Genomic DNA, 284 nt, shown 5'->3' on the forward strand with positions numbered 1-284 from the left:
CCGGCTTTCCCCCCCCCCCCCCCGCCCCAGGGAGTCCGAGCCGCGTTCCCAGAACCCTCTGCTCTGGGGCCTGCACTCTGACCCCGCAGGCCCCGCCCCCGCCCCTCCCCGCCTCCGCCTTCCCGCCTTTCCCGCGCCGCGTTCCCCCGTTCGGTGGACGCCGACCAAAGACCCGCCGGCCACGCCGGGTCCCTGCAGTCCCGTGCTCACCTTGCTGGCCGCGAACCAAGCCGAGCGCGCAGCCGCAGTCGCCTAACGCCCCGATGCCCGCGGCGCCATCTTTT

The 284-nt window shown here is 75.4% G+C and overlaps 1 protein-coding gene across 1 annotated transcript in view; it reads right to left on the reverse strand.

Annotated features, from left to right (window-relative positions):
- The window catches only part of MED16 (mediator complex subunit 16), a 47298-nt gene extending 47021 nt beyond the window's left edge, over positions 1-277 (reverse strand). The window contains exon 1 of the mRNA XM_014585478.2: positions 211-277. The gene's annotated coding sequence lies outside the window, so the exon portion shown is untranslated. The remainder of the gene's footprint in view (positions 1-210) is intronic.
- Positions 278-284: the final 7 nt, after the last annotated feature.

The sequence above is a fragment of the Tupaia chinensis genome, unplaced genomic scaffold (genome assembly GCF_000334495.1).
Source record: "Tupaia chinensis unplaced genomic scaffold, TupChi_1.0 Scaffold149964_1, whole genome shotgun sequence".
NCBI lineage: Eukaryota > Metazoa > Chordata > Mammalia > Scandentia > Tupaiidae > Tupaia > Tupaia belangeri.